Genomic DNA, 12,890 nt, shown 5'->3' on the forward strand with positions numbered 1-12,890 from the left:
AAACAGAGAAAAAACAATAAAATGGGAAGGCCCTACCTGATAGCAAAAGGGAAAAAATAAAAACCCACACAATAAAATAAATTACCTATCAAATCTACTAAAAACGATGGCAAAGCATAAACTCCCTGAGCCGAATCCAATGAAATGAACCTCGTGCAGATCCCATGCTCACAGCTCCTAGAATGAACAAAACAAGAATCCTTCAGAAGAGGATTTCCAAATTTTCTCTCCAAATTATATTTCTAAAATGTGAGAAGTGAATAATGAATTCACTTTTTCAACACTTATTCACTTTTTGAGTGAATAATCAATTCTGGAAATTAGCCAGTTGGAGTAGCTAAACTCCGAATTGACCCAAACAAAAATAGGTTATTATCTATAACAAAAATTCACCTAAGGCAAAGTTGCCAGAAATTAAATTAGAAAAGATTTAAAACCTCAAAACCCAAAATCACAGAAAAACACATAACACTTTCGCGACAGAGCAAACCTCTAAATGCACAAGCACGCTCACTGGTCTAATCACATAATGAAGATGAGTTTGGATTTACTAATCATTGAAAGGTTTTAATTAACATAACTAAAATAAGGATATGTTGACCATACAGGGACAACATTGGTAATTATGAATAGTTGAATCACTAACTCCATGTGTCACTACTAGGGATATAATTCCTGCACACTAAAACACACGATCAAGTGCAATTACATATAATATCATAGCCAAAGCAACCTATATTAAAATACCTATTTAATCCATTTACATCACTCACATTTGCAAAAAAATGCGTACAGATACAAGAATGTAGTAAATAACCATAGCATAAAATTCATCTCATGACATAATCAACAAATATGTCAAAAAAAAAAAACCACATAACCAGATATCCTCAAAGATCTATTGTCATCTCAAAATAGCATCAACATGCAAAATGATAACTGAATAGCATAGGAGTAGAACATCATAGTACCCAAACAAGTATAACATTCGACCCTCGAGTCAACATAAGGTATAAAATAAGAGTAACAAGTATCTCTTGAATCAAGATAGATAAGGTATAGACTACAACCATGAGAGGCACTACAGAAGAAGACAAAAGAATCTTGTTAAACAGATTGGAAGAAAAATCAGCAAAACTATCTAGGATCTCAAACATGCAACTAGACACCCTAAGTCAAATGATGAATGCCCATCATGAGTTGAATTTCAAGGACATTGAGATAACTACATTAAAATTATAAAATGAGCAATTACAGAATGACCTAAAAAGAGAGAAGGAGTTTGCTAAAAGCTTCAATAAGCCAAATGAAGCCATCAAGTACTTTGAGAAACTATTGAAATCCCCTAGATCCAATAAAAACACATCAGGTTTGGGCTATACAAGCATTGAAGAAGGAGAGTTGTCCAAGACTATTGAACAAAGGAATGATAAAGGTAAGAAATCCAAACCCACTTGTCATCATTGTGGAAAGAAAGGAAATATAGCTAATGTTTGTAGGAACAAGAATGCTAGTCAGATGCCAAGACAAAGAATCTAACACATTGTTACAAGTGAAACAAACAAGGTCATCGGGCACATCAATGTAGAAATAGGACTATGCATGCAACAAGATTTGAAGGACGCTACTACAATTGTTAGAAGTTTGGACACAAAGCCTTTAAATGTAGATCCAAGACCACATGGTCATCAAACAAGGGAAGAATCCATGAAAATTTCTATAATTGGGACTACAATAAAATAAATAACTATCACTACTATCAAGAGTATGGACACATCCCTAAGAATTGCATAAGAACACATTTCAGTGGAAGCTATAGCATATGGTTAAGCCAAACTACATGATTTAGTTGTTTGAAGACTGGTCATATCAGTAAGCACTACCCAACAAGATCAAAGGCACCTAACTTAGAGTCAAACAAAGAAAAAAGCAAGATAGATGTTGAGCACATTAGAGGAAAGATGAATAAGACATGGAAGAAGAAAGATGGATGTGACACATCAAATGAAGGGATCACTTCACCTAAAGCGTTAAGTGGTCATACTTCATCAAACTAAGCAAAAGAAGGTATGTGGGACTGATACTTAAATGCTTTATCATACATCAGTTCCTAGAATAAGCTAGTACTGAAAAAGGATAGATCGACATGAATAAAGATGCAAGATTAAATCTTCAAAGTTTTCACATTTTTGTCAAATAAGGAAAGATTACTTTAGATGCTGAGTAAAATCCTAGTATATGTCGAGTTGTCTGCCAAAGTTAGTTGAAGCTGAGTTAGTCGTGGCTATCGAGTAAAATGGAAATTCTTATTGAAACTGAGTAAGGGAAACTCCAGTAGATGCCAAGTATTGGAAAATCAATAGAAGTAGAGTGAAATAAAAATTGCATAAGGAGCCAAGTGGATAGTTGTATATGCACTAAGCATTAAATGCTATGTAATGAAGGGTATAAGGTCAAGTTTTTGATCATTTTTCATCATTACAAACATAGAGTGAGAGAGAAGAGAATAGAAGCAATTTCAAGCAAAGACAAAGAATTCAAGTAGATTCCAATAGTGATTCAAAGTGATATCATCAATTCAAGGTATTTACCCAAGTGTCAAGCTACACAGTTATGCAATTTTTACATCTTGAAACCCTAGTTTTTAGAAATGGCATCTCACTCTAGGAATCCCATAGACAAGGAAACGTTTGAGTTTCAATTGGTCAGAAATGAAGTTAAACAACTAGATTTTAGGCCAATTTCTGAAGTCGTGTATAAGAATGACCATGTTAGTGCATTATCTATAATTCCACCTAAGGTTGTTATGGTGCAAGATGTTAGAAAGTGTTATAACTATAAGGTTGGAGCAATTCATGACATGGAGATTCAACAATCCTATGATAAACTTTGTGAGAATAGGGTATTAAAGGAAGAATTTTAGATTGTTGAAAGGAAGGGCTTAACTCATGCCCTAGATTTCCTTATAGTTTTCAAGACAGAGTGGATAAGAATAGTTTTGAGCAAAATTCATGATGGATGCTTATGGTTGGAAGATGACCCTATTAAATTGTCAAAAAGAATCATACATAAGGTAACAAGATACCCAACCCTAGAATGGCCAAAGACCCTAAGGAGTGATTTAAAAGAAGCCATAGAGAAGAACACTGGGAAAAGTGGAATAAAACAGGCATGACTATTAACACAATCAGAGGTCCACTTGTAGAATTTGCTATTAAGGTTATATCTCATAAATTCTACCAGTCAAGCTGACTGAATAGTGTGCCTTACATTGCAATTGATGTGGGATACAAACTTGTCAAGAAGAATCATACATATGATCTAGTAGAACTACAACTACAATAGATTATGGAGAATTTGGGAGCAATAAGGAGATCTAAGAGTGCTCAATGTAAGTTTGGATTAATTTTGATTTGCATATTTTACTATGTTCAGAATGAATTTCCCTCTTTTGGTAAGATAAGTTGGAAGAAAAATAGGTCTATAGCAGTACAAGTAAATGAGTACATAGAGCAGATGGGAGCTAATTTTGAAACCTTAATGACAAGCTATTTTGAGGACTTTAAGAAGTCTATGAAGCAAAGACTAAGAATTCCAGTCTCCCTAGTGGATCAGCATATCAATGACATTTGTTTCTTAGTTGACATTGACTGCACTTATATCCAAGAAACAGTACCAAGGGTGAGATGGCTAAGGCCACTTGGGTATGAGATAAACATAGATCAATCACAACATTGCTTGTAGAAGACATTGATAAAAGTGCAAAACCTTTTGGCACTTTTGATGTTGTAGAGCCTAAGGTAGAGATGGAGTTGAAAACTACTTCAACCCTAAAGAAAAAGGATAAATTGGTCAAAAAGCTTAAGGCCAAATTTGGTGAAGGGACAACAAAAATAGAAGAAGAAGATGAAGAAGAAGAAGAAGAAGACCAGGGCCAAGAGCCACTTGCCTTAACACAAGGCATGGGAGAAGATGCCGAAGAGGAAGAAGGTGTGGAGGGGGAAGAGCAAGCCAAGGAAGCACCAACCAAACCAGAGCCCAAAAAGATAAAAGCTTAGAAATAGCCTACATCATAGCCCAAGTGTAAGAAAACTACAAAGCCAAGTCTAGCTAAGCTTACTACAAGGGCAAGTACAAGAGCCACAACTAAAGAGGCTAAGGAGCAAGAGAAGAAGAAGGCTACTGAGTAGCAAGATATAGCCAAGGAGAAACTGAGAAGGAAATATGTTTCTCAACCTGACTCAGATGAAGAGAGAACAGAGTCAAAAGATACAAGCCAATTTAGGGTGGTAAGTCACACCACCAAGTTTGATTTAGAAAATATATGTGATAATATTAGAGATAATGCATACTTAATTGGCTTAAAGAGAATTGATTTTAATAAGTTGAGTAGAGGAGAACAAAACATGGTTGAGGAATCAGTCTACACCATGATGGCAAAGTTCAAGAACACCCCACTTGAACTTGATAATTCAATGCCCAAAGAGTTATATTCTATTGTTAAAAATAAATGGCATTATTTCCTTAATATGGAGAAAGAAATAAGAGAGTCAACATTGGCTTGAGTAATGCCTGAGCTCACAAAAGGGAAAATAACCAAGGCCAATAAGAAGCATGGGAAAAAATTTGCACCCAAATATAGAGCCTTTAGTATTCTTCAAAATAAGATTGAAGATGTTGTCAAAAAGTCCAATCAAATGTGGAAATTACTCTATGGCCCAACAACTATAAAAGGAGACGAAGATCCCTTTGAAGGGGAAAAAAATGGAGAAGAAGATGACAATGATAAGGAATGTGAAGGTGAAAAAGAAAAGGCAAATGATATAGTGGAGAAGAAAACTCAAAAAGATGATATGGCAACTGTTGAAGATCAGCAAATAGAATAGAGTGTGCAAGACACACAATTGTCACCAAGTCCTCTATGTGACACTTATACACCTGTAGAAATAATAAAAGTAAAGGATGTTCCTAAAAACTCTAGTCAAAATGTCAATCCATTGACTGTAGAAGATCTCAAAAAGATCCTTGACCAATCAACTCTACAAGCCCAATTATGTAGTAATCTAGTGTTGGTCAGTGTAGATGAGTTACAAAAAGTAGTAGCTAACTTGACTAGGGATAAGATAGAAACACAAGAAGCATCTTATGTCATCCCTATAGCTACAAATGGACAACCTAAAGAGCAAGCTACAAAAGATACATTATCTAAGGTTGATTCCACAAATAAAATCCCTATAACTACCAAGGAGCTAGCAAAAGACCAAATAGGACAGATTGATACTTTTGTTCCTACTACACAAGTACAAGGTGCACCACCATAGATAATAGTAATTGACCAAGGAAGATCAAAGGAGGAGAAGGAGGCCCCAAAGGAAAAGGAGCAAGAAGAAATTAAAACTTTGGTTAATCTTCCAACCACTGGGACTCCAACAAGAATACCTCAAAAGCCAAGCACTAAAGCAATATCACTTCAGATTTCAGCACTAGGCTTGAGCTCTAAAAAGGTTGCAAGGGTGATTCACTATGGAGACCCTAAATTAGATGAAGAAATAGTCATTCCAAAGTATGACTATGCAACCATGAACATTGATTAGATCAATAAAGTGCAAGGGGTACAAGAAAGGAAAAAGAAGTAGGAGATGCTCATAAATGAGTATAAATAGAGGCAAGCATTAATTGAAATAAAAGATGTCTTTCTATATGCATTTAGCTTGCAGGCACCTGATGAAGCAAAGCCCATTATGGAGAAACTTTCAGAAATAGTGGACTAGGTGCAAAGTGAAGACCATGATACCAATACAAAATTGATGGAATGGTCAGAAAAGAAGTTTCAAGAAAAGATGAATGAAAGAATATCTAGTGAGATAGCACTTTCATAGGTAGAGTTGGCTAAGAAAATTGAAAGGGTGAAAATAGTACTTGAGAACATATTCTCATTGTATACAAAGTTGTTTGATCCATCAATTTTCACACAAGAAACCAGCCAAAAAATAATAAGCTTGGAAAGAAATCTAAAAATATCAAGCATGCAACTGCCAAAAGATCTAGCTCAAAGTGAGAAGCACTTTAACACAATGCTTGACACACAAAAGGAACTAGTTGTATTGATAACAGAAGAGGCTAACACTAGAACCAAATTAGTTTAGATTCAATCCTCCCTAACCCCTCACATGGAGATTTTATAGAAAGAACTAGCCTATGTAGAAAATGTGATAAAGAAAGATACAAATCTTTCAACATTAGATGGCTTAGTTCACCTTATAGCAGAGATAGCCATCCAAATTAAATCTCTAGAAGTTATAATACAAAACTAGGATGTTGCTCTAAGAATTGTAATAGAAGTGAACAAAACCTTCTTGGAAAAATATTCAGTCAATGTATAGACACTTTGACATAAGTATCAAAAGGGGCAAGAAATTGAAAAAGGGGGAGAAAAATCAAAAAGCCAAAAGGAAACTTAATTTGCAAGGGGAAACATGTGAAAGGGGGAGCTAAAATGAGAGGAGTGATAAAATAAACAGAGAAAAGAAAGGAGAAGAGAAAAAAGGAAACAAGGCATAACAAGATGCATCAGATAAAGAGTATTAGAATTCAAAATAAAGACAAGGAGAATCAGTAGAGGCAAATCAATCTACTTAGAAAGATTTTTGATATAAGGATATGGCACATCAACTCAGGGGGAGATACAATATTTTGAGGTATATAGTCCTTCACAAAATTTTGAACAATTTTGAATTTTTGCATATATGTTGAATAGAATGTATATTATACTCTAGGAGATTAGTTTCATCATGTATAGTTAAGTGTTTTTGTCACTCATGTCAAAGGGGGAGATTATTAATCTCAAATTGGTTTTGACAATTGAGTGTCAACACACTTAAGAAATTTTCTAAGTTGAGAAAACAGTCAGTGTTGAGCTAGTTTCAAGTGCTGAGTGAATAATAGATGTCGAGAAAGTTCAAGTGTTGAGCTAGACAAAATTTAGTATGTGTCAAGCATCACTAATCAGTAAGGCCGAGCAATACATAATCAACATAAGAGTTTGTGCCTTCACAAACTAAGATGTAAACCATTTTTGAGTCGACATATGAATAAATCTTGAAGGATTAAAGATAAGATCAAATCTATTTGGATTCTCTATGCAATCAACATGCAACCAATCAAAAAAAAAAATTGAGCAAAAAATTTGGATGAATCTTAATCGTAGATTCATACCTAACCCTAAGTCATGAAATCTTTTCAAGGAGATGAAGCCCCATACTTTACATAGTGTGTGAGAGAGAATGCATGGGAGGAGATCATGCTAGCAAAGATTTGAAGGAAGTGAAAGGGGTCAATTGATCAAGTTGAAGGTGACTTAGAAGAAGGACAAAATTGTAGAATAATTTTTCAAAACAAAAGGATCAAGGTTATAGCATTTTCATACCAGATTAGTGAGGATTAGATTGGATAGAATAAGGATCTAAAATCAGCAAAAGAAGAGTGCAAATAATTAGGTCAAACATTCTACTATACTTTCTAATAATTGTATTAGCAGAATGAAATCCTATGGAGATAGGTTGGTTTAATAGCCATTGTATAAAGCCTTTAATAGAGTGACATTCCAAGTGAATGTTTTGTAAATCCTTTAGCTAGGTACACTTTTGATAGAGTTTTAAAATTCTTTAATAGGGTAGGATCTAAAAATTCTTGTAAGCTTTTAAAAGGGTAGGCCTTTCACAGGGCAGATCATGAGAATGGTCAAAATATGTAACCTTAACAGGTGAACTTTATTGATGTAGTAGTGAAGAGTTGTGGGTGTCATCCCTACCCCAATTTTACCTTCTCATTGGAAGGTTTTTGGATAATCATATCTGGTTTCAAATGTTTATGTGGATGCATTTTCTTTACATGTTATTTATATATGTTTATGCATGCAATGTTTTTAAAGTTAAAAGTTTTATTGATTAAAGTTTCATACTTTTGATTCACCCCCCCTCTTAGAAGTATACTTTCCACTTGTAAATCCCAACATAACTGGTCCACACAAGTCAGTATGAAAAATCTCTAGTATTCCTTTAGAGGTATGAGCTTTACTCTTAAAACTTGACTTTGTCATTTTTCCTAATTGACATTGTTTGCACATTATATTATCAAGCTTCTTCAACTTAGGCAAACCTCTAACTTTTCTCATATTATTAATATTGACTAGGTTATCAAAATTGACATGACATAACCTGGTTTGATCAACCTTTCCAATCAATGTCATATATCTTAGCAATCTTGTTTTCATACTCAACCTTACATCCTGAATTATTCAGTTGTGACACACTTAAGAGATTATAGTTAAGTCCTTTAACCTAGTAAGCATTGTTACATAAAATATCATTTGTGAGTTTTATAGAACCTTTTCTTTTTATCAAATATGGTGCATTATTACCAAATCTTACACTATTTCCATCATAACAATTCAGGGTAATGAACTTACTTTTGTCTCTAGTCAAGTGATGTGAATACCCATTGTCAATGATCCATCTGTTATTCTTATTCACACAAGTCACAAGTGCAATTGCCTCACCTTAATTAGATTCATCCTTCATTGCAACATATACCACTTCATCATCATGTTCATCACATTCATCTTTTATTTTCTCTTCAACAATATAGCAAGACTTCTTTCCTTTGTCTTTGTAGTCCTTGCTATCTTCAACTCTCCTACTTTTGTACTTGTCACCACCTCTATAGTTCTTCTTCTATGGGCATCTAGTAGAAATATGACCAAGCTAATTGAAATTGAAACAAATGATAGGTAATTTATCTTTAAACTTTCCTTTACCTCTTTGGAATCTTCTTGCCAGTAGTACTTCAAGTTGTTCTACATCCTTCTCATCTATATCACTATTACTAGATGCATACTTTATTTTCTTCTTCTTCTTCTTCTTCTTCTTCTCATAAGGTTCCTTCAATGACACATTAGCTTTGAAAGCAAATTCAATATTTTTTAAGTTTTTAATTATCAAAGTTAGATAGCTCAAAAGTAGTGAGCCTACCTACGAGACCTTCAAGTGATAGATTGCTCCCTAGTATACATCTCAATTATTGAATTGCAAAAACTCTAATAGAATATGTGGGTAGTAGTGTTCTTAAAAATTTTCTTAGCAAAATATCATTATCTATATTTCTAGTAGCTTCTCTTATTGAATTAAAAATTTCTTTTATCCTTGCAACATATTGAGCAATATTTTCACCTTCTTCCATTCTCATATTATCAAACTTACCTCTAAGACTTCTAGCTTTGGCTCTTAGAACATGAGTGTCTCCTCCATATATTATGGTTAAGGCATACCACATTTTCTTTTCACTATCAAGACCTTTGATATCATAAAATTTAGCATAGCTTAGGGCAAAGGCAATCTCCAACATTGTCTAGTTATGTTTTTCTTCTTTATTATATCCTCGATAGTTCAGGCTCTAGCAAGTTCAACATGCTTGTATACCTAAAATGTAAGCACACTTATACGATTCATTATATCCAACATTGCTCAAGAATGAGGTCTCGAATGGCAGCTCATAGCTCTATATTCATGGAGTGTAAGGGTTTGTAATGGAGGCCCTCAATTTGACCTAGTTTGTGCTCATGCAAATACACCATGAAACAAGAGATTCAAAAACTAAAATATGAATGCAAATGAAGATGTAAACTAATATAAATGATGACAATGCAAAGTAATGCAAGAAAGGAAATCTAATCTATTAAAGGAAATAACAATGCAATATTAATCTATGAAAACAACTATGACTCTAAGATAATATGAAAATGCAAGGATGAAACCTCATGATGGAAGCCATGAATGCAAGAGAGAATAAGACGAGAAGATAGAAGTTCTCCACAAAAATTTTTAATGCTCAAACTCCTCCAAAAATTTCTCTCCAAACCTATAGCATAACCATAGAATAATCATGGATCATTCATGGATCAATCATTGATCAATCATGGATCAATCGTGGATGATCATGGATCAATTATGGATCAATCATGGATGTCTAAAATGAGGAGAGGGCTCTCTCACATAAAAGAAAATGTAGTGGTGAGAGGCTTCTCACAACCAATATGGGATAATAGAGTTTGATCCATATGAGACAAAATTCCACCAATGAAAAAAGAGGAGTGTTTGAGAAGAAAGTGGAAAGAGGAAAAAAGAGGACTCCCACTTAAAGATATGTGCATTTAAGTGTAGAGAAAATTTTAAAAGATTTATTTAATTTTTATTTATTTTATTTCCTTTTTAAGTGGGGATTTATTTAATTAAAAGGGAACAAGTTATTTTAATTAAATAGGAAATATTTAATTACATTAAAAAATAAATTTTCTTTTAATTAAATGGGGACTTATTTTATTTAATTAAAAGGGAGATTTTCTAATAATTAAATAAGACTTAGGATAAAATGATCAACCTTGGAAATATTGAAATAATCTAATTTGACCAAGAAAATTGATTTGAATTGATTTAATAAAATATTGCAAACCATTGATTCAAGAAATTGATAAATTGAATAATGGGGGCTCATAGTTTGGGTGACTATTTTAGGGTGCATACATTTTCCATTCTTTGACTAATGTGTGGTCGACTCAGGAATGCATGCAATTAAAGAAAGAAATTGAAGTGTGAGATCGATTTGGGATGACAAAACAACTGAGATGTGTGGTTTATTTGGGAACACATTATGACAAAGAATACAAATAAATTTTGACTTTAAAAAGTTGATGATAAAATTGATAAAACTAAATCAAGGATTGAAGTTGATAGATACTACCCCCTCGTGATCGAAATCAAAATAAGATAGAGGAGAAATAGCAAATTGATAAATTTGATCAAATTGAACAAAAGATAAAGTTCTTGATGTAAGATGAAAGAGATAAGAATTACAGAACCAAGATAGATCATCAAGTATAAAATATTATTCTCCAAAGGTGATTTAGAAGAAAAGAAGTGGGGTAAAAGAAAATGGAAGGTAGAAATTTGGAAGATATGGAAAGAAACAAAAAGAAGAATATAAATTTTCCATAAGAAATAGAATGCCCCAAAATTATTTAACTATTTAAGATAGAAATTTTGATTGAGATCATGAAAGAAGATAAGGAAATGAAGATCAAAACATGACCATGGTTGATTAAGATTCCACAAGAAAGATGAAGGGAAAACTCTCTCAAACTCATAATGTAGCCTTAAAATGCAAACTAACATGAAGTCTAATAATGCAAGCTACATGAAAATGCAATGGTGTACTTGCAATAGAGCAACTGTAACATAAGATTTTGTGTTCATCATTATTAGGGAATGTAAAGGAACTTATTTTCATCATTAGGCCATTATTAATGGACATTGAAAAATCACACGATCATCACTAGTCACAAGTGCAACTATGAAGATATGAATGCGATTTATATTGGATTGGAATGTGGAAAGATTCTAACAAAAGCATCAAAGACATAAAGGTCAAGATGATCGTGATGTTAGCTTACCCAATTTAATGTAGCAAAACCATGCTCACATTAAGGCATAGATGTAGGATGACCAGAAGAATGGTTATGCAAACATAGTCAAGGATGATGTCTCAAATCTCCTGAGTGTTTCAAGGGGACAACAAGAGACACTCTAGAGTTTCAAGACCACACCCACAAGAAAAAAATAAATAAAATTATGCCCCATGCCCCAAGTCCTCTAGCTATGCATCCTAGAGAGACTTAGGAACAATGACACTCAACAAAAATCAATAATAGTCAGCAAACAAAGAAAAGATCATGACATAGCTCAAACATTAAGTGTTTCTATTTAAAAATTTAACTATGTTAACTGTTATTGAGTTCTAAGGATTAGGATTGAAGGCTTGCATGTAAGGACATGACAAAATTGGGTAAGAACAAACCGATAAGTGTTGAAAAACACTCGATGTCAGGGGTTGTATTGAAAAATATAGTTGAGGTGGTGTTGAAAAACACCATTTGCGAGTGTCCTAAAGACTAACGCAACCAACAGACCAAAGAAAACATAGTTATGCCCCCTAGATAAAGACTAATTCCAAACCAAGGCAACAAGGACAAGGCATGATGGAAAAAGACCAAGTGACGAGGACACGTGTTAAGAAAAAGGAGTGCAAAGGCCTCAAGTAGCACTCATTTATAGGTTTTCACCACTTGGATTTTTTTTTTTTTTTTTGGAATATATATATATTAAAGATACATCAATACATTTATTACTAAGATGATCATTTTTTAGGACATTTTCCAATTTTTTGAATTTTGACAGTATTTGGATTTTTGAAATATATCATTTTTTTGTATTTTTCGAGATCAATAAATATATAAAAATAATATAAAATGCCGCTAGACAAAAACAAGGACCAAACTCTCATGCAAGACCATATCATGTAGTCCCATTGTCTAGCAAGGTGAAAGACAATAGTGCTTAGCAAGCTGGTGGAAGAAATGAAAGACAAGAGAATAAATGAGAATAAAGGGAAGAAATCCTTTGGGAAAAACTCCTCAAGATTACCCAAGCTAGGAAAAATTGTCATGTAAAGAAAATTTGGACAAGAAATGAAAGGCCAGCATAGGATAATTCACAAAAGCATAATGTAAAAGTGGGAAAGATGCAATCCAAAGGAGTAGACATGCCAAGAGGTTTCATAGCATCATATTTTACTCTTTTTTATTAGATCTAGGCAAAATGGGTAAATGGGAAAAGGATAGTGAAAGACTAGAATGAATGGAGGAAAATAGATATGAAGGCTAAACATGAAAGAAATGAAAAAAATATCATCATAAGATAGCTCACAAGATAGCCAAATGTTTGTGAATAGGTCAACATTGTCAAAATCAAAGAGAGAAGACGGAATGGATGAAAGATGTA

The sequence above is a fragment of the Cupressus sempervirens genome, chromosome 1 (genome assembly GCF_028749045.1).
Source record: "Cupressus sempervirens isolate cs-2001-9-10 chromosome 1, ASM2874904v1, whole genome shotgun sequence".
Taxonomy (NCBI): domain Eukaryota; kingdom Viridiplantae; phylum Streptophyta; class Pinopsida; order Cupressales; family Cupressaceae; genus Cupressus; species Cupressus sempervirens.